This window comes from Procambarus clarkii, chromosome 15, assembly GCF_040958095.1.
Source record: "Procambarus clarkii isolate CNS0578487 chromosome 15, FALCON_Pclarkii_2.0, whole genome shotgun sequence".
Classification (NCBI taxonomy): domain Eukaryota; kingdom Metazoa; phylum Arthropoda; class Malacostraca; order Decapoda; family Cambaridae; genus Procambarus; species Procambarus clarkii.
The window spans coordinates 40,477,164-40,505,136 of NC_091164.1; the positions used below are offsets into that span (position 1 = coordinate 40,477,164).

The following is a 27,973-nucleotide window of genomic DNA, read 5'->3' on the forward strand; positions in this document are numbered from 1 at the left end:
AACACCTCAAACCAATTCTATTTGCTGACGACACAACCTTCATTTACTCCAGTCCTGACCCTCTTGCTCTAAATGCCACAGTAAATACTGAGCTAAATAAAGTCCATCTTTGGCTAACTGCCAACAAACTCACCCTTAACATTGACAAAACCTTCTATATTCTGTTTGGCAATAAATCCTCTAGTCTTATAAATCTCAAAATAAACAATACCCAAATTTGTAACAAATTAGATGGCAAATTCCTTGGCATTCTCATTGACCACAAGCTGAATTTCCAGGGACACATTCTAAATATATCAAAAAAAGTTTCAAAAACTATGGGCATTCTTTCTAAGATCAGATATTATGTACCACGCCCTGCCCTGGTGACTCTCTATTACTCCCTTATCTATCCTTATCTCAACTATGGTATTTGTGCTTGGGGTTCTACTACCCAAAATCACTTACGTCCTCTAATTACCCAACACAAAGCCGCTATTAGAACAATATCCAACTCTGGCCCCAGACATCACTCGGTACCCCTACTCAAATCTCTTAATATGTTAGATATTAAGTCACTGCACATTCTCTCATGTGTATTATACATATATAAAACGCTAAACTATAATGCCAATCCTGATCTTAAAAGCTTCATAGAAGGTTGTAACAGAACCCATGAGCACCACACCAGAAATAAATACAGTTTTGATATTCCTAGAGTACGTCTTAATCAAACTAGAAATGCTCTGCAAATCAAGGGGCCCAGAATGTGGAATGACCTTCCCAACCATGTTAAAGACTGTACCTCTCTCAACCAGTTTAAGATAAAAACTAAACACTACCTAATAAATTCCCTGTAATCTACCTCACTCCTCTATTGTCAACCCATGTCTGTTATTTTCTTTTCTTTTTTTTTTTTTAATCAACACTGTTTGTCAACCTATTGTATTTGTGCTGCTTTTTCAGTCATGTTCCCCCTTTTTTTTATCTTTATTTGTATTTGTTCTCAACACCTTTTATTCTTTATGCTCAATTAGTATTAAGTTCTAGATATTAATGTTTTTCTTGCCCGAAACGCATTGCGTAATAGTGGCTTTAGGCATTGTATGTACTAGCTCTATCTATATATCAATCCATTAATGTAACATCACTTGTATGTATATACCTTACCTGAATAAACATCTGAATCTGAAACATCTGAATCTATTATACATATATAAAACGCTAAACTATAATGCCAATCCTGATCTCAAAAGCTTCATAGAAGGTTGTATCAGAACCCATGAGCATCACACCAGAAATAAATACAGTTTTGATATTCCTAGAGTACGACTTAATCAAACTAGAAATGCTCTACAAATCAAGGGGCCCAGAATGTGGAATGACCTTCCCAACCATGTTAAAGACTGTAACTCTCTCAACCAGTTTAAGTTAAAAGCGAAGCTATACCTAATAAATTCCTTGTAACCTACCTTACCCTTCTCAGATTCAGATTCAGATGTTTATTCAGGTAAGGTATATACATACAAGTGATGTTACATTAATGGATTGATATATAGATAGAGCTTTTTTTTTTTTTTTTTTTTTATTTTTATAAATTACACAAATTACAAGAACACACAAAACAACGCAAACCTGTACACATCAAGTACACCAATGAAGTAACAGTACACAGGAACAAACAGTCTGTACACTAAACAATAACAGTAACCGCAAAACAAACACAAGCGCTGAACAAAATGAAAACGCATTGAAGCAATGGGCTAAACAGTACAGGGAAATAAGTGCTAAAACAGTACATGGAAACAATAGGCTAAACAGGTCATATCTACATAGCAACACAGAACATGGCCAAGAAAATTACATGAAAAATAAATTAACAATAAAGTACATAAATAACATTGAAACACACCTGGAACCAATAACATAAACATACACAGACGTGGATATAGAATCACGTGCACAAAACCACGCCTACCACACACACAGAAGAACAAAGGAGCATAGGATCATACACGCGCTACCCAGGAAAATGATATACACTAAATAAGAAGAAATTATGTACACGCACACTAAACACACTCTAAACAACAAGACAAACACACTCATACCACCCACACCACCACGGCACACCACACTGCACCCAAGCACGCAAAATAAAGGGTTACAGGCCAAAGCGAAACACGGCCACAAAAGGAACAGTAGAAAACAGTACAGCAGAAAACCCAGGCCCACGCAGGAGCCAAAACCCCCCTCAAAATCACACACCCACACGCATACGGACACAACCGGCACCCGGAGGTACGGAAAACACACCACACACACACAGGAGCAGCAGCATCTCAAGGGGGGAGACACACAAACACACGCAACCCCCGCCAAGGACACCCCAAGAAGCGGAAAGGGAGCGCATAGCAAAGCAAACCCCGAAACCCCCCAACCCCTCTAAACCCCCCCCATCAACACCCCAACCCCACCCAAGCCGAGAACATCACCTTGCCACCAAGGCACCCGCCGACCCAAAGGCAACCCCACGAACATAGGCATCTGTGAACCACCGACCAAACTCCTCCGGAAAAGCGCGCTGCAACCACCACCAGGTAAACCGCATGCGCCCCCGCAAAAATCCTAAAATTCGGGCGATCCCAAAACCCTCCCGCCTCCCAACCCACACACAAAACACATAATCAGCAACCAAAACACACAATGTATTACGCACCCGCTGCGGATAAGCCGGAAAATACAAAAACAAAAACTGCAAAACATCACCCCGACAACCCGGACCACAAAACACCTCCAGGACATCCCGAAACCAGTCCACCAACCCCTGTAACCGGACACAAAAATAAAATACATGCACCTGCGATTCACATAAACCACAGTGAACACACGCCCCAGAATCACGCAAGCCAAGCATACACAACCGCTCATTTGTCGCCAGCGACAAATGCAGAACCCGAAACAGCAATTCACGCTGCTGAGGCGCCAAGAACCGTGCCCCCAAACACGACCAGATACCACCCCAATCCCAACACGGGAACAAGCCCTCCACTCGAGGCCGCACCCGGGGCAACAACACCCCATACACAGCCTTGCACGAGAAAGACAGAAACCCAGGATGGCGGCAGAGCTCCCGAAGAATCCCCACGGCCCAAGAATAAACAGGGGGGGTAACCAAGGCCACCTCCTGACAAACCCCCAAATCAACCAAAAAACTGAAGCGAAGCGAGCAGAAAAACACACCCAGCGTATTCAACCCCCCACCGAGAGCCAGCCCCCGACGCAACGAGACCCAGAAGAGGGCCTTGGCCTTCGTGAAAACGTCAGGAATGCCAACACCCCCCTCTCTCACCCCTAACACCAACGTCGAACGGCGCACCGGTTGATAACGCCCACACCATACATATCTATACACCACACTCTCCAAACTCAAGGCCTTCCGACGATCCAACGGGAAACATCGAGCCACAAACCAGACACGCGACAAGACCTTACACGCAACAAGCAGTCCCCTCTGATAAATCGTCAAGGGACGACGCGACAAAAGGCCAACTGCAACACCAACCGACCGAGAGACAGCACCCCAATTCCACTCCAAGGAGCGATCATAGGAGGCAAACCAAGTAATCCCAAGAACCCGAATCGAGGAGACCACCGGAAACCACGACCTATCCCACACCAGGCGGGAGGCCCACTCACCGATCCCCATCAACCCCGACTTCGCCCGATTAAGAACGGCCCCCGTAGCGGACTCAAACCGCAGGAGAACGTCCTGGACAGCTTCAACAGAACCCTCCGAAGCTACAAATAGAATGGTGTCGTCAGCATACCCGCAAACGGGTAGCCGGAGACCGGACGGCAGACAAGGAGGCACGATCAAGGAACACGCTTTCACCGCCCGAAAAAGAGGTTCCTGAAAAATCACATACAAAAGCATGGACATGGGACACCCCTGACGAACGGAACGGCAAATAGGAAAAAATGAGCTAAAAAACCCATTCACACAAACGCGACTGCGACTCCGGACATACAACAAACGGATCCACCCCACAAACACCACCGGAAACCCAAGCCTCTCCATAGCACTAAAAACAAACTCTAAAGACACCCGATCAAAGGCCTTGGACCAGTCCAAGCTGATCATAGCCGCCGAAAGCCGATACTCGGACGCATAGAGAAGCACGTCACGAAGTAAGGCATTGCAATGCATCAGGGCACGGCCAGGCACACCACAAAATTGCTCCATAGAGACCACCGACGCAACGACACCCCGACATCGACGCGCTAAAACCTTAGAAAGAATTTTATAATCAACATTTAAGAGCGTAATAGGCCTCCAATTGGAAAACAACTGCAAATCGCCCGGCTTCGGGAGTAGCCGCACGATCCCGTCACAGAAGGAATCAGGCAGAGCACCCAAACGCAAACACGCCTGCACCACTTCCAAAAGCACCCCCCCCAGCACATCCCAAAAGGTAAGGTAGAACTCAATGGGCAGGCCATCCGCACCCGGCACTCTCCCAGAACGAAACGACCGAACCACCTCCAGGAGCTCCACCGTGGAAACATCCTGCACCAACCGGGCACACTCCGAGCGCGACAAACCGGGAAAGCACCTGTCCAAAAAGGAACCCGCGAGCACACTATCACCATGCACCTCCCCATAGAGGGCCTCCAACTCCCGCCGTGCGGTAAGCAGAACACCCTCTGTGCTAGAAAGCACAGACCCATCAGGCCGCCGAAGGCCCTGGAGAAGAACGGAACCCCTAGCAGCCTTCTCCCTCCCTAAAAGAAAGGGAGAGAGCCTCTCCCCATCCACCCGCTCAGCTACACGAGCACGCACGCGAACACCGTCAGCCAACACCGCACGCAAATCACAAATACGCTCCTTACACTCAGCAATCTCACTAAAGCAGTCAACCCCAGCATTCAACCGCACATATAAAGAAGACAAACGCGCCTGAAGGAACCGCAGCAGACCAAACCTCCCGGCAGCCTCCCGCTTAGCAACAATCCCAAAAAACCTCCGACACTCCACCTTACACCACTCCCACCAAACGAACAAAGAGGAGAAATCAGCCTTCCGGGCAACGATGCCAACCCACCAGGCCCGAAACTGCGCACAAATACGTGGACAACGCAATAACCGACAATTGAGTTTCCACCACCCAGGCCCCACCCGCACCTGACTCCGGACACCAACCCGTACAACCACCATACAATGATCCGAGAAAGCCACCGGGACCGTGCGAAAATCAAAAACCGAACACTCCCCACCAGAAACATAGAACCTATCCAACCTAGAACTCGCCCCACGCGCAGCGAAGGTATACTCCAACGAGCCGCCACACAAAACAGCCGCATCGCGAAACCCGCACGCACGCAAAACCTCAATTAAAGCGGCCGAAACATTCCGAGGGTGAGCACTAGAGCAATCCCTCACACTCGTAACACAATTAAAATCCCCCCCAAAGATCAAATCCCGCGTATCATGCCGCAGGTATGGCAAAAGCCCCTCCCGAAAAAACAGCTCCCGGTCCTGACGATGCGCCACCCCAGAAGGGGCGTACACTGTCAAGAACGGAATCACAACCCCCAAATACTCAGCCCGAACAAACAAGACCCTCCCATCTTCATCCATTTCCGTGTGAAGCACGGAAATGGATGCCCTCCGCGAAAACAACATCAGCGTTCCCCCAAAGGACGTCCTCGGCGGGTTCAGCACAACATGATACTCAGCACACAACCCCTGCAACACAGACACATCCCGAACATTGTGCTCTTGGATCAGAGCCACATCCACCCGCTGCTCCCGAAGCACATCCACAAGGCCCAATTGGACCGCCAAAGCATTCAGACCACGAACATTCAAAGACGCACAAACAATAGCAGGCGCCATCGAACCTATTAATGACCCCCAGCCCCTCCAGGACCACCAGAGGGCACAGAGCCACCCACTGCAGAGGCGCCGTCAGCATCCTGAGGCTCAAACTGCCGCCGTTCCACCGTCGGGGAATCCACCATAATGCCTGGCCTCTGATCCCGCAGGAGGCGGACAGTGCCGGCATCACCCAGCGAAGCACGCCGAGACCCCGCTGCCACTGACCAGGTATCACCAACGTCCACCACCGACGAGGAATTCTTGCTGCCAACCGGCACTGCATCACTTCCGGAATCCATATCAGACACAGGAGAATTAGGAGGAGGAGGGGGGGCACCACCCAAGGCACAACTCCGCGAAGCCTCAATCCGTTTGCCAGGGGGCTCTCGACTGCGTGAGCGCGCCCCCGCAACGCGCTTCCGGCGAGGAGCATGGGAGGTCAACGCCCCCTCATGGCACGCACCCGCAGGGGGAGCAGTAGGCGGACTCGCAATGCATGCAACAGGAACGCCGGCACCAACGACGACGCTCCCATCACCCTCAGTGAAAGCATCGCCTACAACGGGAGGCACCGAGACGACACTCCCAACACCTCGCCCATTCACCAACGAAGCACCAGGAACAGGATGCACCTCCACATCCACCGGAAGGAGAAGACGGGAATCAGGAGCAGCCACGTCCTCCACCACAGCTGGCACAGAAGACACGATAGGCACAGACGAACCAGCAGGCACATCAGTCGCAGGTGCACCACCAGGCACAGCAGACGCAGGTGCACCACCAGGCACAGCAGACGCAGGTGCACCACCAGGCACAGCAGACGCAGGTGCACCACCAGGCACAGCAGACGCAGGTGCACCACCAGGCACAGCAGTCGCAGGTGCACCACCAGGCACAGCAGTCGCAGGTGCACCACCAGGCACAGCAGTCGCAGGTGCACCACCAGGCACAGCAGTCGCAGGTGCACCACCAGGCACAGCAGTCGCAGGTGCACCACCAGGCACAACAGTCGCAGGTGCACCACCAGGCACACCAGTCGCAGGTGCACCACCAGGCACACCAGTCGCAGGTGCACCACCAGGCACAACAGTCGCAGGTGCACCACCAGGCACAACAGTCACAGGTGCCCCACCATTCACACCCCCACGCCGAGGACCAGCCAGGGATGCACCATCCTCACGGAGGGGGGGAAAATCCCCCACACTGAATACAGAAGCAGTCTCCAGTCGAGGAATCTCACACTGGGCAGCGTCATGGCCCTCCTCCCCACAGCGGAAGCACGTGCGGGCCTGCCCTGGATAGAAAACCCGGAACGGAAGACCACAGCACATAACCTTGGAGGGGATGGGCTCCTTGAGGCGCATATGCAGCGTGCGAGTACCCAGCCGGAGGCCCCGCAGCCGCCCGGCACTAAACAAGTTGTACCGATGACGCAACACCACACCATACCTCGTAAACACAGAAGAAAGCTCCACCTCTGGAAACGTAACAGGTACCCCGTGCACGCTCACAAAGGTCAGTGGACCCCACGGATCAGAGACAGTCACAGACACAGCCGAATGAGGAAGGGGAGTCGTCCGCTCGTTCCAACACCCCACAAACCGCTCGTATCCAGGTGACGTGGCAAACGTCACCGCCACGCGAGTGGGAGAAAATTTCTCGAGACCAAGGAGATCTTTAACATCCACCTGAAGGACATCCAAAAGCGCAGCCGCCACTAGTTCCCAATCCACCGGTGCAGAGAACTCCAGCCGAGCAGTATTCACACGGCGGATGCGGCCACCACCAGCCGCCGCCATATTGCTGACCTCCGCCTCAGTCAGCTGGCGCCCCGCAGCAACGAGCAACCACCACCAGTCAGCGACAAACAGCTACTGGCAGCCAGAGCCCGACGTCCACGCCCCCAGAGGCAGAGGACGGAATCCCGCTATAATGCCAATCCTGATCTTAAAAGCTTCATAGAAGGTTGTAACAGAACCCATGAGCACCACACCAGAAATAAATACAGTTTTGATATTCCTAGAGTACGTCTTAATCAAACTAGAAATGCTCTGCAAATCAAGGGGCCCAGAATGTGGAATGACCTTCCCAACCATGTTAAAGACTGTACCTCTCTCAACCAGTTTAAGATAAAAACTAAACACTACCTAATAAATTCCCTGTAATCTACCTCACTCCTCTATTGTCAACCCATGTCTGTTATTTTCTTTTCTTTTTTTTTTTTTAATCAACACTGTTTGTCAACCTATTGTATTTGTGCTGCTTTTTCAGTCATGTTCCCCCTTTTTTTTATCTTTATTTGTATTTGTTCTCAACACCTTTTATTCTTTATGCTCAATTAGTATTAAGTTCTAGATATTAATGTTTTTCTTGCCCGAAACGCATTGCGTAATAGTGGCTTTAGGCATTGTATGTACTAGCTCTATCTATATATCAATCCATTAATGTAACATCACTTGTATGTATATACCTTACCTGAATAAACATCTGAATCTGAAACATCTGAATCTATTATACATATATAAAACGCTAAACTATAATGCCAATCCTGATCTCAAAAGCTTCATAGAAGGTTGTATCAGAACCCATGAGCATCACACCAGAAATAAATACAGTTTTGATATTCCTAGAGTACGACTTAATCAAACTAGAAATGCTCTACAAATCAAGGGGCCCAGAATGTGGAATGACCTTCCCAACCATGTTAAAGACTGTAACTCTCTCAACCAGTTTAAGTTAAAAGCGAAGCTATACCTAATAAATTCCTTGTAACCTACCTTACCCTTCTCAGATTCAGATTCAGATGTTTATTCAGGTAAGGTATATACATACAAGTGATGTTACATTAATGGATTGATATATAGATAGAGCTAGTACATACAATGCCTAAAGTCACTATTACGCAATGCGTTTCGGGCAAGAAAACATTAATATCTAGAACTTAATACTAATTGAGCATAAAGAATAAAAGATGTTGAGAACAAATACAAATAAAGATAAAAAAAAAAGGGGGAAACATGACTGAAAAAGCAGCACAAATACAATAGGTTGACAAACAGTGTTGATTAAAAAAAAAAAGAAAATAACAGACATGGGTTGACAATAGAGGAGTGAGGTAGATTACAGGGAATTTATTAGGTAGTGTTTAGTTTTTATCTTAAACTGGTTGAGAGAGGTACAGTCTTTAACATGGTTGGGAAGGTCATTCCACATTCTGGGCCCCTTGATTTGCAGAGCATTTCTAGTTCTATTGGTTCTATTGTCAACCAATGTCTGTTTTTTTCTTTAAAGAGCGCTGTTTGTCGACATAATTGTATTTGTGCTGCTTTTTCATCTATGTTTTCATTTCTTGTTTTCATTCTACTCATTATGCTCAATTAGTATTAAGCTTGTCATTTAAGTTTATCATGCCCGAAACGCTTTGCGTAATAGTGGCTTTAGGCATTGTATGTACTAGCTCTACCTATAAGTCAAACAATCCTTGTAAATATTTATTGTATGTATGTACCTTACCTAAATAAAATTGTATTGTATTGTATTGTACTACTGTGTAAACAGGAGGATGGGTCGCGACGTTGACATACTGTGCCGTTCTCTGTTGTGTTAGGATAAGGTCACTTACGCGCGAGAGTTTGACGTTGGGAGACTTGAGGAGGACGGGCTGGATCACGGGGCCAAGTGTGACATCGCTGTCAAGTGTGTTATGTCGGTCTTGTCTGAGGTCAACCCCTAGAGTTGGCCTAAATAATCGCCCCCGGGTGGGCTCGAACCACCAACCTTTCGGTTAACAGCCGAACACCTAACCAATTGTGCCACGGAAGCTCGAGTAATTAAACAAATTTGTAATAAGGCGGAACTACATAGATATCGAAGTGTAATAATTATCTGAGTTTACTTGAGAGCTACTAATAGTGGCCTCGATGAGGACAGGAGGCCGGCGGCTTGTCGAAGGTCCCCCCATTTGCCTTGATGATCTTTTCCTGATGATGATAATTCCTATAGTGTCCTAATGCCTAAAGTAACCTTGTGTCTAGTGGTCACGACGGAGACGGGAAGCCGGCAGCTTGTCAGTGGTTCCCCCATTTTTCCTAAGTTTCTTCCTTTTCTTTCTTCCCTAATTTTCCTCCTTTCCCCCCACAAAAAAGAGTAACAACAACAAAAAAAGACTCTGGGGTTGGAGTCCCTGTGCCTTCTTTTACCAACTTCGAGGTTAACTCCGGAGCTGGAGCCCCCTGGGGGCAGTTCCTTGTTGCCTTCAACCTCGTTCTGACAGTTCCTGCGACGGCGCTGGAACCTGTCTTATTGGTGTTTGCCTTTCCAATTGAGACGTTCTGTGCTGTGGTGAGGGGGACCCTGCTGCATGGGTGACAGCTTCTCCCCCCGTACCAACCTACCCTGGCTTTGCGCCCTGGAGAGGCCACTCCAGACCGACAACCAGAACGGAACTCCATAGTCTCCTGAGACAGATGGACGCCTACTACTGGGATGGTCCACCAGTTTTTACATTCTTGTAAAGCCACTAGCACCCATAGCGTTTCGGGCAGGTCTTTTATCCTAATACGGCTAAGTCCTAAGATTAATATTAATCTTAATTAATAACTCCGGAATATGACCGTCAAATCGTTTCACTGCTGGGTGAAGAGAGGCGTAAAGTTAAGGATTGGAACCCAGTCAATCCTCCACGGCCAGGATACGAACCCAAACTAAAATGTTCTCGAAGTGCGGGGGCTAGTGTTTCACCACTGCGCCAGGGGGACAAGTCATTGAAAGTTGCAAAAAAATTGGGAACTCTAATAAGAAAGTCAACTTTGTTTTCAAGGAAAATAAAGTTATTGAACTGTAAACATCTCTGGTGCGGCCACATTTGGACTGCTGTATCAAGCATAGAGGCCTCAGCTTCACAACATATCTGCTTTGGAGAAAGTACAACACAGAGCGACAAAAAGCATCTCAGAACTAAATCGGCTCCCATACCAGGAACGGTTAAGGGGCCCCAGGACTAACACAGCAAGCGAGACGTGGCATGGCGGCTCCCATACCAGGAACGGTTGAGGGCCCCAGGACTAACACAGCAAGCCAGACGTGGCATGGCGGCTCCCATACCAGGAACGGTTGAGGGCCCCAGGACTAACACAGCAAGCCAGACGGGGCATGGTGGCTCCCATACCAGGAACGGTTAAGGGCCCCAGGACTAACACAGCAAGCGAGACGTGGCATGGCGGCTCCCATACCAGGAACGGTTAAGGGCCCCAGGACTAACACAGCAAGCCAGACGGGGCATGGTGGCTCCCATACCAGGAACGGTTAAGGGCCCCAGGACTAACACAGCAAGCCAGACGGGGCATGGTGGCTCCCATACCAGGAACGGTTGAGGGCCCCAGGACTAACACAGCAAGCCAGACGGGGCATGGTGGCTCCCATACCAGGAACGGTTAAGGGCCCCAGGACTAACACAGCAAGCCAGACGGGGCATGGTGGCTCCCATACCAGGAACGGTTGAGGGCCCCAGGACTAACACAGCAAGCCAGACGGGGCATGGTGGCTCCCATACCAGGAACGGTTGAGGGCCACAGGACTATCACAGCAAACCAGACGTGGCATGGTGGCTCCCATACCAGGAACGGTTGAGGGCCCCAGGACTAGCACAGCAAGCCAGACGGGGCACGGTGGCTCCCATACCAGGAACGGTTGAGGGCCCCAGGACTAACACAGCAAGCCAGACGGGGCATGGTGGCTCCCATACCAGGAACGGTTGAGGGCCACAGGACTATCACAGCAAGCCAGACGTGGCATGGTGGCTCCCATACCAGGAACGGTTGAGGGCCCCAAGACTAGCACAGCAAGCCAGACGGGGCATGGCGGCTCCCATACCAGGAACGGTTAAGGGCCACAGAACTAACACAGCAAGCCAGACGGGGCATGGTGGCTCCCATACCAGGAACGGTTAAGGGCCACAGAACTAACACAGCAAGCCAGACGGGGCATGGTGGCTCCCATACCAGGAACGGTTGAGGGCCACAGGACTAACACAGCAAGCCAGACGGGGCATGGCGGCTCCCATACCAGGAACGGTTGAGGGCCCCAGGACTAGCACAGCCTGGCATTGAACGCACATAGTAGTGACACCCAGAAAATAGTCAGTGATATTCGAATGAATGTTTTAGCTGCCAAAGAAAACAGATTTGAGATTAAATTCCTATGGATACCATCACATGTTGGCATCTCAAGGCATGACACTGTTGATATGCTTGCTAAGTCAGCCTGCAGAAAACCAGTGGTAGAAATTGATATGGGTGTTTCATTAGCAGTGACAAAGAGAATACTTAAACAAATATCTAATGAAAATCTCACCGACCTAACAAATTCTCAAAGACCTGAAAGTTGTAGCATTAAATATTATGATAGATATCGTGAGGAGACATTCACATATGGGACTAATAGAACAAGAACCCGGCAATGTGATGTTATAGTGGCCAGAATACGCCTGGGATATAGACGTATATGGCAGCTTTCTCAAAACCCAAATGTCGAGTACACAATGTGTCAACTTTGTGAAAGAGAAAACATGCACTCTCTTGAACATTATATTGTAGAATGTCCCATACTGACTGACTTTCGCCCTCCTGGGCTAAGGTATGCTGAACTCTGTAGTTACTATATGAGTACTGGAACACTTGATGATATATTGGACTTGTATCCAAAATTGACCATGTAATGTATCAATCATACAATGTATGTATGTGATGTAACTATATAACCTGAGCTTGTAAAAACACCTTCATCACCTTCAGTGATTAAGTGCTTAATTGCACACTAGTTTCTTTATCAGCTACCTCACCCTGTCAGGGTAAATGAGACAAATGTATGTGAATGCATGTGTGTGTGTATATATATGTATGTGTATGTGTGTGTGTGTGTATGTATATGTATGGGTATAAAGCATATATGGAAGCTGATCAGAATTATATTACACCTTTGTGAATGTACATTAATGACACTATGTAAAAGACACATCTAATACTTTATGTAGGGCATACGTAAATCTGTGTATCTATGTATTTACGTATGTAGGTTAGCTTAGCATTTTAAAAGCACCGAATCACCTTCTGTGGTTGAGTGTTCAATAAACCCTTGAACTGTATGTTTAACACTTCTCTAACCCTGTCCATGGAGGACAGAAGAAAATGTATATATGCTGGTTAGCATTGTAAATGTGTGGCCACGTCTGTGGTAGAAAAAAAAAAAAAAAAAAAAAAACAGCAAGCCAGACGGGGCATGGTGGCTCCCATACCAGGAACGGTTGAGGGCCCCAGGACTAGCACAGCAAGCCAGACGGGGCATGGTAGCTCCCATACCAGGAACGGTTGAGGGCCCCAGGACTAACACAGCAAGCCATACGTGGCTTGGTAGCTCCCATACCAGGAACGGTTGAGGGCCCCAGGACTAGCACAGCAAGCCAGACGGGGCACGGTGGCTCCCATACCAGGAACGGTTGAGGGCCCCAGGACTAACACAGCAAGCCAGACGGGGCATAGTGGCTCCCATACCAGGAACGGTTGAGGGCCACAGGACTATCACAGCAAGCCAGACGTGGCATGGTGGCTCCCATACCAGGAACGGTTAAGGGCCACAGAACTAACACAGCAAGCCAGACGGGGCATGGTGGCTCCCATACCAGGAACGGTTAAGGGCCACAGAACTAACACAGCAAGCCAGACGGGGAATGGTGGCTCCCATACCAGGAACGGTTGAGGGCCACAGGACTAACACAGCAAGCCAGACGGGGCATGGTGGCTCCCATACCAGGAACGGTTAAGGGCCACAGAACTAACACAGCAAGCCAGACGGGGCATGGTGGCTCCCATACCAGGAACGGTTGAGGGCCACAGGACTAACACAGCAAGCCAGACGGGGCATGGCGGCTCCCATACCAGGAACGGTTGAGGGCCCCAGGACTAGCACAGCCTGGCATTGAACGCACATAGTAGTGACACCCAGAAAATAGTCAGTGATATTCGAATGAATGTTTTAGCTGCCAAAGAAAACAGATTTGAGATTAAATTCCTATGGATACTATCACATGTTGGCATCTCAAGGCATGACACTGTTGATATGCTTGCTAAGTCAGCCTGCAGAAAACCAGTGGTAGAAATTGATATGGGTGTTTCATTATTCATCATTCAATAGGTTCTTCTCTTCCATTGGTTCATCCCTTGCAAATGATATTCCATCTTCCAGTACTGACATTAAGGACTATCTTACAGGTAACTATCCACAGTCTCTGTACCTAAAGCCTATTAACTCCACTGACGTCAATGAGATAATCCTTTCCCTTAAAACCAAGTCTGGTGCCCTTGAGGAGATACCAACTTTAATTTACAAAAAAGCCTCCAGATCTTTAGCCCCTGCTATTGCTTTGCTCTTCAACAAGTCACTTGAACTCCAAACCTTTCCAGATATTCTAAAAAAAGCGAGAGTAACGCCTGTCCACAAATGTGGTGACCCCACAGATGTTAACAACTACAGACCTATATCAATCCTGCCAAACTTGTCAAAAATTTTTGAAAAACTTATATACAAGCAGCTTTACTCATATCTAGCCAAACTCAATATACTTAGCCCTTGCCAATATGGCTTCAGACCCAAAAAAAGCACTAACGATGCACTTATTAGTATGCTTAACTCGATTCATACAGCTCTTGATAAAAAGGAGCTCCCTGTTGGGTTATTTGTGGACCTGCGTAAAGCTTTTGATACTGTCAACCACCAAAACCTTCTTCTTAAATTACATCATTATGGAGTCAGAGGACACTCCCTACAATACCTCGAGTCCTACCTTACTAATAGGCTCCAATATGTTTCTGTGAATAATACAATTTCTCCCACCCTACCCATCAACATTGGTGTTCCTCAGGGCAGCATACTTGGCCCTCTCCTCTTTCTCATCTACATTAATGACCTTCCAAATGCCTCCCAACACCTCAAACCAATTCTATTTGCTGACGACACAACCTTCATTTACTCCAGTCCTGACCCTCTTGCTCTAAATGCCACAGTAAATACTGAGCTAAATAAAGTCCATCTTTGGCTAACTGCCAACAAACTCACCCTTAACATTGACAAAACCTTCTATATTCTGTTTGGCAATAAATCCTCTAGTCTTATAAATCTCAAAATAAACAATACCCAAATTTGTAACAAATTAGATGGCAAATTCCTTGGCATTATCATTGACCACAAGCTGAATTTCCAGGGACACATTCTAAATATATCAAAAAAAGTTTCAAAAACTGTGGGCATTCTTTCTAAGATCAGATATTATGTACCACGCCCTGCTCTGGTGACTCTCTATTACTCCCTTATCTATCCTTATCTCAACTATGGTATTTGTGCTTGGGGTTCTACTACCCAAAATCACTTACGTCCTCTAATTACCCAACACAAAGCCGCTATTAGAACAATATCCAACTCTGGCCCCAGACATCACTCGGTACCCCTACTCAAATCTCTTAATATGTTAGATATTAAGTCACTGCACATTCTCTCATGTGTATTATACATATATAAAACGCTAAACTATAATGCCAATCCTGATCTTAAAAGCTTCATAGAAGGTTGTAACAGAATCCATGAGCACCACACCAGAAATAAATACAGTTTTGATATTCCTAGAGTACGTCTTAATCAAACTAGAAATGCTCTGCAAATCAAGGGGCCCAGAATGTGGAATGACCTTCCCAACCATGTTAAAGACTGTACCTCTCTCAACCAGTTTAAGATAAAAACTAAACACTACCTAATAAATTCCCTGTAATCTACCTCACTCCTCTATTGTCAACCCATGTCTGTTATTTTCTTTTTTTTTCTTTTTTTTAATAAACACTGTTTGTCAACCTATTGTATTTGTGCTGCTTTTTCAGTCATGTTCCCCCTTTTTTTTTATCTCTATTTGTATTTGTTCTCAACATCTTTTATTCTTTATGCTCAATTAGTATTAAGTTCTAGATATTAATGTTTTTCTTGCCCGAAACGCATTGCGTAATAGTGGCTTTAGGCATTGTATGTACTAGCTCTATCTATATATCAATCCATTAATGTAACATCACTTGTATGTATATACCTTACCTGAATAAACATCTGAATCTGAATCTGAATCTGAATTAGCAGTGACAAAGAGAATACTTAAACAAATATCTAATGAAAATCTCACCGACCTAACAAATTCTCAAAGACCTGAAAGTTGTAGCATTAAATATTATGATAGATATCGTGAGGAGACATTCACATATGGGACTAATAGAACAAGAACCCGGCAATGTGATGTTATAGTGGCCAGAATACGCCTGGGATATAGACGTATATGGCAGCTTTCTCAAAACCCAAATGTCGAGTACACAATGTGTCAACTTTGTGAAAGAGAAAACATGCACTCTCTTGAACATTATATTGTAGAATGTCCCATACTGACTGACTTTCGCCCTCCTGGGCTAAGGTATGCTGAACTCTGTAGTTACTATATGAGTACTGGAACACTTGATGATATATTGGACTTGTATCCAAAATTGACCATGTAATGTATCAATCATACAATGTATGTATGTGATGTAACTATATAACCTGAGCTTGTAAAAGCACCTTCATCACCTTCAGTGATTAAGTGCTTAATTGCACACTAGTTTCTTTATCAGCTACCTCACCCTGTCAGGGTAAATGAGACAAATGTATGTGAATGCATGTGTGTGTGTATATATGTATGTGTATGTGTGTGTGTGTATGTATATGTATGGGTATAAAGCATATATGGAAGCTGATCAGAATTATATTTCACCTTTGTGAATGTACATTAATGACACTATGTAAAAGACACATCTAATACTTTATGTAGGGCATACGTAAATCTGTGTATCTATGTATTTACGTATGTAGGTTAGCTTAGCATTTTAAAAGCACCGAATCACCTTCAGTAGTTGAGTGTTCAATAAACCCTTGAACTGTATGTTTAACACTTCTCTAACCCTGTCCATGGAGGACAGAAGAAAATGTATATATGCTGGTTAGCATTGTAAATGTGTGGCCACGTCTGTGGTAGAAAAAAAAAAAAAAAAAAAAAAACAGCAAGCCAGACGGGGCATGGTGGCTCCCATAGCAGGAACGGTTGAGGGCCCCAGGACTAGCACAGCAAGCCAGACGGGGCATGGTAGCTCCCATACCAGGAACGGTTGACGGCCCCAGGACTAACACAGCAAGCCATACGTGGCTTGGTAGCTCCCATACCAGGAACGGTTGAGGGCCCCAGGACAAACACAGCAAGCCAGACGGGGCATGGTGGCTCCCATACCAGGAACGGTTGAGGGCCCCAGGACTAACACAGCAAGCCAGACGGGGCATGGTGGCTCCTATACCAGGAACGGTTGAGGGGCCCCAGGACTAACACAGCAAGCCAGACGTGGCATGGTGGCTCCCATACCAGGAACGGTTGAGGGGCCCCAGGACTAACACAGCAAGCCATACGTGGCTTGGTAGCTCCCATACCAGGAACGGTTAAGGGCCCCAGGATTAACACAGCAAGCCAGACGGGGCATGGCGGCTCCCATACCAGGAACGGTTGAGGGCCCCAGGACTAACACAGCAAGCCAGACGGGGTATGGTGGCTCCCATACCAGGAACGGTTGAGGGCCCCAGGACTAACACAGCAAGCCAGACGGGGCATGGTGGCTCCCATACCAGGAACAGTTGAGGGCCCCAGGACTAACACAGCAAGCCAGACGGGGCATGGTGGCTCCCATACCAGGAACGGTTGAGGGCCCCAGGACTAACACAGCAAGGCAGACGGAGCATGGTGGCTCCCATACCAGGAACGGTTGAGGGCCCCAGGACTAACACAGCAAGCCAGACGGGGCATGGTAGCTCCCATACCAGGAACGGTTGAGGGCCTCAGGACTAACACAACAAGCCAGACGTGGCATGGTGGCTCCCATACCAGGAATGGTTGAGGGCCCCAGGACTAACACAGCAAGCCAGACGGGGCATGGTGGCTCCCATACCAGGAACGGTTGAGGGCCCCAGGACTAACACAACAAGCCAGACGGGGAATGGTGGCTCCCATACCAGGAACGGTTGAGGGCCCCAGGACTAACACAGCAAGCCAGACGTGGCATGGTGGCTCCCATACCAGGAATGGTTGAGGGCCACAGGACTAACACAGCAAGCCAGACGGGGCATGGTGGCTCCCATACCAGGAATGGTTGAGGGCCCCAGGACTAACACAGCAAGCCAGACGCGCCATGGTGGCTTCCATAGAAACTTATAAAATACTGAACAAATTGGAGGATTTAGTGAATCCAGACCTCTTCTCTAAAAGGTCGCATGTAGCATATACATGAAGCAACAGCTTAATCAAGCTCAACAGGTCACCATCACACACCCCCCCCCACCTCATCCATCCACACAGCTCTAGTATCACCTAGATATTGGTACTGGTAATGCCTCGCAAGAGCCCGAGCCTCTTCTTACGGGCTATTCATGCCCGTGCCACCTTTAGGAATGCTTAATCTTTATCAATCAATCAAGTCACAATATAGGGGGAAAAAACGGTTTACCACCAAAGGGCTATAGACCCCTGGAACAGCCTACCTGCCAATGCCTTAAATCCCACCACTCTCGCTGGGTGTATTATAGTAGGTGAATTTTTTTTTTATTTATAAAATGAACACAAAATGTTCGAAAACAGGAGAGCATAACATTACATAAATATTGAACATGAAAGAGACGTGGAGAAAAACACATAACACACAAAACTCAGAACCCCGTACAGTATACAGAACCCCGTACAGTATACAGAACCCCATACAGTATACAGAACCCCGTACAGTATACAGAACCCCATACAGTATACAGAACCCCCCATACAGTATACAGAACCCCGTACAGTATACAGAACCCCGTACAGTATACAGAACCCCGTACAGTATACAGAACCCCGTACAGTATACAGAACCCCCGTACAGTATACAGAACCCCCCGTACAGTATACAGAACCCCGTACAGTATACAGAACCCCGTACAGTATACAGAACCCCGTACAGTATACAGAACCCCGTACAGTATACAGAACCCCGTACAGTATACAGAACTCCATACAGTATACAGAACCCCCCATATAGTATACAGAACCCCGTACAGTATACAGAACCCCGTACAGTATACAGAACCCCCGTACAGTATACAGAACCCCGTACAGTATACAGAACCCCCGTACAGTATACAGAACCCCCCATACAGTATACAGAACCCCGTACAGTATACAGAACCCCGTCCAGTATACAGAACCCCGTACAGTATACAGAACCCCGTACAGTATACAGAACCCCCCATACAGTATACAGAACAGCATACAGTATACAGAACTGTGTACAGTATACAGAACCCCGTACAATATACAGAACAGTTTACAGTATACAGAACAGCATACAGTATGCAGAACAGCATACAGTATGCAGAACAGTGTACAGTATACAGAACAGTTTACAGTATACAGAACAGTTTACAGTATACAGAACAGTGTACAGTAGTGTACAGTATACAGAACAGTGTACAATATACAGAACAGTGTACAGTATACAGAACAGTGTACAATATACAGAACAGTTCACAGTATACAGAACAGCATACAGTATACAGAACCTCATACAGTATGCAGAACAGTGTACAGTATACAGAACCCTGTACAGTATACAGAACAGTTTACAGTATACAGAACAGCATACAGTATTCAGAACAGCATACAGAACAGCGTACAATATACAGAACAGTTCACAGTATACAGAACAGTGTACAGTATACAGAACAGTTTACAGTATTCAGAACAGTGTACAGTATACAGAACCCCGTACAGTAAATACAATACAATACAAATACCAATACCAACATCTGGACCAACATAGCCTCTCCGCTTACTTCAGGGATAATCACCGATAGCACAACAAACCATTACCCCACATTTCTCCTAACCAACATTAATAAACCACCTCTAGATACACGGGAGATAAGCTTTACGCTGCGCAATGAAACTTCTATAGGCAATTTTATAGCTGCTGCTGCTAATATCAACTGGGAGACCGAATTAGGTAACATAGGGAACATTAACTTAGCAGTGCAATCATTTCTTAAAAAAACTCTCAGTCTTTATAACACCCACTGTCCCATGCTAACGAAACAAGTCACAACTAAAAGGCTAAACAATCCTTGGCTTACAAAGGGAATACTTAAATCTATTGATAAAAAACATGACTTTGAGAAGATGTATAGGTTAGGACTCGTCTCCAAAGAATTTTCAAAGAATTACTCATCATTGCTATCTAAAATAATTAGAAGAGCCAAAATTAAATACTACGAAGATAAATTTACCCACACAAAGGAAAACATTAAGACAACATGGAGCACAATTTCACAAATATTGGGATCAAAAAGGATTTTATATAACAAACCAATACTCTTGTCAAATAACGATGGTCTGCTTTCAACCTCTGATACTGCTATTGAATTCGATAGGTTTTTCTCATCCATTGGGTCATCCCTTGCTAATGATATTCCATCTTCCAGGACTAATGTTCAGAACTATCTTACAGGTAACTATCCACAGTCTCTGTACCTAATGTCTGCTAATTTCACTGATGTTAATGAGATACTCTACTCTTTGAGATACTCAAAAAAAGCAGTCTCCGTGGTGTAGTGGTAAGACACTCGCCTGGCGTTCCGCGAGCGCTATGTCCTGGGTTCGTATCCTGGCCGGGGAGGATTTACTGGGCGCAATTCCTTAACTGTAGCCTCTGTTTAACGCAACAGTAAAATGTGTACTTGGATGAAAAAACGATTCTTCGCGGCAGTGGATCGTATTCCAGGGACCATAGGATTAAGGACTTGCCCGAAACGCTACGCGTACTAGTGGCTGTACAAGAATGTAACAACTCTTGTATATATCTCAATAATAATAATAACAATAATAATAATAATAATCCTTTCCCCTAAAAACAACTCTAGTGCCCTTGAGGAGATACCAACTCTAATTTACTAAAAAGCCTCCAGATCTTTAGCTCCTGTCATTGCATTACTTTACAACAAGTCACTTAAACTCCAAACCTTTCCAGATATTCTAAAAAAAAAGCGAGAGTAACCCCAGTCTATAAATGTGGTGATCTCACTGATGTCAACAACTTCAAATCTATATCACCTCTGCCAAACTTGTCAAAAATATTTGAAAAACTAATCTACAAGCAGCATTACTCTTATCTAGCCAAACACAATATACAGTACTTAGCTCGTGTCAATATGGCTTCAGATTCCCAAAAAAAGCCCCAACGGTGCACTTATTAGTATCATTAACTTGATACATGCAGCTCTTGATAAAAATGAGTTCCCTGTTGGGTTGTTTTCTGAGGTTGGAAGAAAACGTGCTCAGATTGGGGACTTGTTTATTTTATAATGAATAATAAATTAATATATAAAATTAATATATAATAAATTAATTTATTATATAAATTAATAAATAACAAATTAATAGATAAAATTATTATTATATAATAAATAATAATAATAACAAATAGTATAATGATAAGCAATTATTTTAATGAATCCAATAGCTAATTTGGATGAATAAATAATTATTGACTAGTGCATAACAATAAAGTATTAAGGAATAATTATAATGAATAATCCTTAATGATAAAGTAGAGATCAATTACAATTAATAACTACATCCATAGGTAGTAAATGAAAGTTGCATTAATTAGACTAATTACAATTCATGGGAATATTTCTTAGCTATCTGCAGGCTTATCACTTTGGGGGTTCCGGCGGAGCACCCCCAATCCCGGGAGGGCCAGCGGGAGAAGGATTAAGGAGAAGGGGTTCCTTACTCTTACTAGCACATAGACTGGGCAAAGGATTAGCTGCGGACAGCGGGACACTTGGGGACCGGCGCTGCACCCCCACCGCAGGCCAGCTGGCCGGACCCCCCCCCCGAAGGGCGAGGCCCGCTGGTCGCAAGGAGGCCTCAGAATGGCAGTGCAACAACGTCCCGGACGTAGTCAGCTGGGTGTTGCAGCTGGTTGCTGGACCCGCCGTTAACTCCGATGGCTAGCCCGTCAAGAGAGCCGAGTGGCCCTGTCAATTCTAAAGGTAAGAGTGCGTGGTCGGCTGAAGGCGAGCCTATCTCTGCGAGGGCGGCGCGAATTAATCGCCCTGAGGAAGTGTTGCCTGTTCACTGGGCACAGGCCGGGTAGAACTTGCCGGGGGGCGCCCGCTGGGCTAGGGTATGCGTGCGCCCTGCACTGCGCTTGTAGGATCCGAAGAGTGTCGATTCCTGACCATGTAAGCGATACCTGGTCCAGTCGGAGCGTGCGTCGATTTTTTGTTGCGTAGATCACCTCCCCCAGGCTGAAAGATATAAGGCAGTAAGGGTGGGCAGAAGCGGCACGCAGTGTTATCGTGACAGGCAAGGGCACAGACGAGAGGGAAACCCTAGCTGAATCAATACGGAGACGTAAAACGGGGGGAGGGAGCCCGGCACAGGAATTAAGAGATTCCTTAATTAACAATCCTGGATGAATAAAGAGTTTTCCGAACAATTATACTGAAGCAACGAAGGGGGCTAACAATCTAAGAATCTTCCAGCAAACAGAAGGGGGAAGTACCTTTGCTAAGAGCAAAGGTGGGTGAAAGCCAGTAGGAGAACAGCAAAGAAGCACAAAGCAACTATAAACAGGGATAACACGAAACACTATAAATCTTGAATATAACAATACATATACCAAGAACGGGTATATACAATAAAGCAATATATACATAAACCATAAAATGGAATAAGAACCAATTCTTAAAGCCAAATCTATAACATGCTTGTGTCCTAAGCGGATGTAGAATGTGAGCGGGGAACATTACCCTTGGTCTCCATCCCATCTCTGCCTCCAGACGGGTGATAGGGCTGGATAGAAGCCAAGGAGTCTGCCTTAAGTGGCCGCTGAGTGTAGTCTTGTGTTGTCAACGAGCGTCTGCAAGCCGCAGCTAGTGCGCCGTGAACTTCGGCTACATCTTTTAGAACAGGAGCAAAGTGAAATCGACTGCAGGGAACCGTCATCCAGTAACTGTAATAAGGAATAATATTAAGAATACAATGTCGTAAATAATCGTACAATGTAAGAATACAATGTAATATCGTAAATAACCGATGACGGCAAGTGCCGCAGAATGGAAGAAAAATAAATTGCTGGGCGCAACGTCGGGTGGAACGCTTCAGCTGGAGGTTCCTGACTGAAGCATCGGCTGCCGGGAAGCCTAAGATGGAACTGGGGTGTTAGCAGCTGTAACATCGTCTGCTGAAACTAGCCGAGTCTGTGAGGGCGCCCGCTGCAACAGCTACGGCCGAGCCACCAGCTGGCCCATCCTCTGCAGGAACAACACCGGCTGGGACAACATCGTTGTAAAAGCCTAACAATGTAATAAATTATATTACATGAATAATCTTAAATAAAATGGTGTAAATAATAAAATTATAAACCAATTATAACTATAATTAATTATAAATAATTATAAATTGCAAAACAAAGTATGCTCAAAATGAAGCTGGACTATAACTCTCTAGAGAAACGGGATTAACACTGAGCCGAGGTAAATACAACCAAATACAATAACGAAAAGGAGTGAAAAAAGACACGTCAGCTGGAACTTCGCGACCAGCGGCCTAGGAGGCTGCTGTGACGTCCGGGCTACACCGGGCAGACAACACGTCTGGGTAAACCAGCGGCCTGTGAGGCCGCAGTGACATCCGGGCTACACCGGGCAGACAACACGTCTGGGTAAACCAGCGGCCTGGGAGGCCGCAGTGACATCCGGGCTACACCGGGCAGACAACACGTCTGGATAAACCAGCGGCCTGGGAGGCCGCCTAGCTATATGACCAAATAAATATAAAACTGAAACATCGCCGGCTTAACTCGTCACAGGAAGGACGTCGGCTGGGAAGCAGCAGTACCTTCCGACTAAATTGAGGAATAAACTGAAAGTTTAATCGCGGCAGAAAAGTTGTATAAAACATGGAGCAAACGCAATGCATAAATTGCAGTAACAAATTGCTGAGGGAAATGGCTCATAAAACAAGTGCAGGAATAATCTAAAGTCAGAGGCTTGCTCCATGCTAAATTGAGGAAGACTTTAATCTTAATACACGTCATGACTGGGAGACTAAGGATATAACAAGTTATTTTAGTAAGCGTTTGGTTAATGATGGAGGAACGTAAATCACCAAAACAGGAGCGGGCTCCTGTTTACTAAATTGACATGGAAATACGAATTCTTTTACGAATAGATTTTTTTTTTTTTTTTTTTTAAGGCAGGAGGTGTAAGCAATGCTATAAATTTCCTAAATTTGCCGCGTAATGAAACTAATCAAGCTGAAAGTCTAAATAAAGGAATGTAATAAAATTGAACAGAATTAATTAAAATTGACCGCAATAATTAGAATTAAATCCATTACTCGTAAACCCTCTTGTATATATGTACCTTACCTAAATAAACATTTGATTTGAAGTAGCTCAAGCGGCAGACCGCACGGCCAGGCGTTATGCTGGACGCTGAAAACTTGGGATGAGGAAGGGGCCCGCGTAACCGGGCACTCCAGGCAGACCAACATCTGGTACACGCGACCAAGGAAAACACGGGAATATTGTGCTACAGCATTCGAACGAAACGTGGTGGAATTGACGTACCGGGCTACACCGGCTAGACGAAAACGTCTGGGTACGAACGTGCCAGCTATACCAGCTGGACGAAACGTCTGGGAACAAATGTACCGGGCTACACCGGCCAGACGAAAACGTCTGGGTACGAACGTGCTGGCTATACCAGCTGGACGAAACGTCTGGGAACAACTGTACCGGGCTACACCGGCCAGACGAAAACGTCTGGGTACGAACGTGCCGGCTATACCAGCCGGACGAAACGTCTGGGAACAACTGTACCGGGCTACACCGGCCAGACGAAAACGTCTGGGTACGAACGTGCCGGCTATACCAGCCGGACGAAAAAACTGGGAACAAATGTACCGGGCTACACCGGACTTACGACAACGCCTGTGACAAACGTGCGGGCTAAACCGGCCCGACGAGACGTCTGGAGACGCCTACAACTAACACATCCTGGTTGACTTTACATAATCACATAAAAGGCAAAGCAGAGGTTAAACAAACATAAATGTAAAACCAGCAAAGGAACACGCAGCTTGACACCGCATAAAAATCATTAATACTGTAAATTAAGGAAACTTATGGAAAAACAAATCCATAAAACAAAGCTAGGGGCCAGAGGCCTGTGACACTGCAGCTAGCCTAACCTAGCTAACTTTACCTAATAACTTAAAGGCAATAGCAAAAGTTAAACAAACTAATGTAAAACCAGCTAAAGAAACATGCAGCTTAACACTGCATAAATTTCAGTAGTAAATTAAGGAAACTTGTGGGAAAACAAGTCCATGAAAACAAAGCTAGGGGCCAGAGGCCTGTGACACTGCAGCTAGCCTAACCTAGCTGACTTTCCCTAATAACTTAAAGGCAATAAGCAAAAGGTAAATAAACCTAAATGTACAACCTGCAAAAGAAACATGGGCTTGACACTGCGTTAAATTCATTAATAAGTTAAGGAAACTTATGGAAAAACTAGTCCATGAAACAAAGCTAGTGGCCAGAGGCCTGTGACTCGGCAGCTAGCCTAACCTAGCTAACTTTACCTACTAACTTATAGGCAATGACCAAAAGTTAAAACAAACCAGCTAAAGAAACATGCAGCTTAACACTGCATAAATTTCAGTAGTAAATTAAGGAAACTTGTGGGAAAACAAATCTATGAAAACAAAGCTAGGGGCCAGAGGCCTGTGACACTGCAGCTAGCCTAACCTAGCTAACTTTACCTACTAACTTATAGGCAAAAACCAAAAGTTAAAACAAACCAGCTAAAGAAACATGCAGCTTAACACTGCATAAATTTCAGTAGTAAATTAAGGAAACTTGTGGGAAAACAAGTCCATGAAAACAAAGCTAGGGGCCAGAGGCCTGTGACTCGGCAGCTAGCCTAACCTAGCTGACTTTACCTAATAACTTATAGGCAATAAGCAAAAGTTAAAACAAACCTGAATGTAAAGCCTCACGTCGACTGGGAGAGGGTAGGGGTGGGAAGTTCAGGCCTCCTCCCGAGTGTGCTCCAAATTACAGCCACCTACTGGAGAAAACCCAGTGCCCCATAACACCGAGGGGCACCACCCCCTCTAGGACCACTGCACCTGCATTTGGTCACCAAGGCTGAACCAGCAGGCGTGCATCAGAGCGCGCGCGCCAACACAGAGACAAACACGGTCCGACGCGCCAACAAAACACAAACACTACCTTAAATGTTGAGAAGGGCAGGACGCCCCTGACGAGACGCTCCTCGTCGTTGTCGAGCGGAACTGGTGTAGGGTCCATGCTGGGAGAACAGTTGAGCGGGCTAAACTTCTGTGTTTACGACTCGCTGAGCAGCAGTGAGTCGTTAAGTAAGAGCAGCTGCTGGCTTGGGGAAAGGGGCCCACGCCGTCTCCGTCCCGGTTTATATAACCTCGGGTCAATGCGCGCGCAGCTTGGGGCGGTTAAAGTCGGCTTCCAGACATACGTTTTCTTCCACTCAGAAAACCCACCGTTTTGGGAAACAGTGTTCTTTTTGTGGACCTGCGTAAGGGTTTTGACACTGTCAATCACCAAAACCTTCTTCTTAAATTACATCATATTGAGTCAGAGGACACTCCCTGCAATACCTTCAATCTTACCTTACTGACAAGCTTCAGTATGTTTCTGTGAATAATTCAATTTCTCCCACCCTTCCCTTCAACATTGGTGTTCCTCAGGGCAGCATACTTGGCCCTCTCCTCTTTCTCATCTACATTAATGACCTTCCAAATGCCTCTCAACACCTCACACCAATTCTATTTGCTGACGACACAACCTTCATTTACTCCAGTCCTGACCCCCTTGCTCTAAATGCCACAGTGAATACTGAACTAAATAAAGTCCACCTTTGGCTAACTGCCAACAAACTCACCCTTAACATTGACAAAACTTTCTATATTCTGTTTGGCAATAAATCCTCAAATCAAATTAACCTCAGGATAAACAATATCCAAATTTCTAACAAAGTAAATGGCAAAATTCCTGGGTGTTCTCATAGACACAAGCTGAATTTCCAGGGACACATTCTAAATATATAAAAAAAAATTTCAAAAACTGTTGGCATTCTTTCTAAGATCAGATATTATGTACCTCGCCCTTCCCCGGTGAAGCACTATTACTCTCTCATTTATCCTTATCTCAATTATGGTATTTGTGCTTGGGGTTCTACTACACAAAATCATTTACGCCTTCTAATTATTCAACACAAAGCTGCTATTAGAACAATATCTAACTCTGGCCCCAAACATCACTCGGTACCCTTACTCAAATCTCTGAATATGTTAGATATTAAGTCACTGCACATCCTCTCATGTGTACTCAATATAGTCTCACATACTCACATACATACTCACATACGTAGTCTCACATACAACCAAAGTGTACTTAAGCTCTGCCTTTCCTTTCCAAAGGTGTTTATTTTTATTTTTATTTTTTTATTTTTTTTTGTTTGTCATCCTTGCCTGTTTTATACTCTTAATTATTTGTTCTTAGTTAATCCCCCTTGTCACTAAACCTAGGGCTTTTTATTACCCTGTTAATTAACCATTACTAAGCTAATTATCTTAAAGATCATTTTTTTTATGATTATTATTTTTCTTATTATTTTTTATTTTACATTTATATTGTCAGTCTCTACTGATTTTTTGTTTTTTTATTTTATGTAACTTCTGTGTCCTCCCTGGCTATCTATTGGATCTTTATTTTACTTCTAAATTGTTACTATTTTATTGTATTTGTTTTTATTCTTGTGTTTTGCTTTATCGTGTATCTTGTATCGTGATCCCTCTGCATCTCTATGCACACTGATATTGATCCTGATCAAAATCTTCTGTCTCATATCTACACCAACCAGCACATTGATCATTAT

The 27,973-nt window shown here is 45.7% G+C and overlaps 1 long non-coding RNA gene across 2 annotated transcripts; it reads right to left on the reverse strand.

Moving 5' to 3' along the window:
- Nucleotides 1-21,316: 21,316 nt before the first annotated feature.
- Nucleotides 21,317-26,602, reverse strand: LOC138364940 (uncharacterized). 2 transcript variants are annotated; one of them, XR_011228634.1, is made up of 2 exons: nucleotides 26,290-26,602; nucleotides 21,317-23,001 (listed from the first exon to the last, which is right to left on the reverse strand). It is a non-coding gene; the product is annotated as an uncharacterized lncRNA (long non-coding RNA). The 2 variants fall into 2 exon arrangements; XR_011228635.1 differs by lacking the exon at nucleotides 26,290-26,602 and adding an exon at nucleotides 26,037-26,283.
- Nucleotides 26,603-27,973: the final 1,371 nt, after the last annotated feature.